This window comes from Octopus bimaculoides, chromosome 11 (assembly GCF_046866305.1).
Source record: "Octopus bimaculoides isolate indiv1 chromosome 11, ASM4686630v1, whole genome shotgun sequence".
In the NCBI taxonomy this organism is placed as follows: Eukaryota; Metazoa; Mollusca; class Cephalopoda; order Octopoda; family Octopodidae; genus Octopus; species Octopus bimaculoides.
In genome coordinates, this window is record NC_142938.1 from 64552328 (window position 1) to 64553584 (window position 1257).

Below are 1257 nucleotides of genomic sequence, written 5' to 3' on the forward strand. Positions count from 1 at the left end.
AAACAAAACGTAGACAAAAAAATAATAATAACCAGAGTACAGAACACACACAGGCCACATAGAGAACATTTTCCTTCATCAGCTACCCCCATTCCAATATATACATACATATATATATATATATATATATATATATATATATATATATATATATATATATATATATATATAATATTATTAGGGACAATTTTCCCTAAAACTATATATATATATATATATATATATATATATATATGTATATATATATGTATGTTTATATATATATATATATGTATATATATATATATATATATATATATATATATATGTATATATATATATGTATGTATATATATATATATATATATGTATATATATATATGTATATATAAATATATATATATATATATATATATATATATATATATATATATATATATATATATATATATATATATATATATATATATATATAATCATATGTATGTGTGTATACATACATATATATATATGCCTCATGTGCTTATAGCTGTATGTTTGCGGCAAGGTGGCTCGGTTATTGCGCACATTAATACTTGCTCGTTTACACTGGTAGTCAAAAACACGGACATACCCACGCACTTACACACACACACACACACACACACACACAGACATATGTGTGTGTGATGTATATGTGTATTATATATCGACACATTCCTAATTAGACCTACAATACAAATGTATTAGCGTTGAGTCATAATCACACGCGAAGTATGGCGTGTTATTTCAGAGAGAAAGAAGTAACAATGGAGGCAGGTAGACAGGCAGACATACAGATCGACAGACAAACTTACAGTTTGACGGACAGACAGACAGACCGCTAGCCTAGACGGAGAGATTGACACTTTGACGACACACACACACATATATATATATATATATATATATATATATATATATATATATATATACATGTGTAAACACACGCTCGTACACACTGTGCCCCCGGAAACATGCACACACACACACAAACATATCCACGTACACACACACATAAACACGTACAGTTATATAGATAGAACGATCTATCTATCTATCTATCTATCTATCTATCTATCTATCTACCGATCACACACACACACACACACACACACACACCGAAACACATACACACACGTACATACATATATATGTACATATGTATATGTGTATATATATATTTATACAGATACATATATACAAATAAATATATACATATACACACACACATATAGATGTATGTATATATATACACAT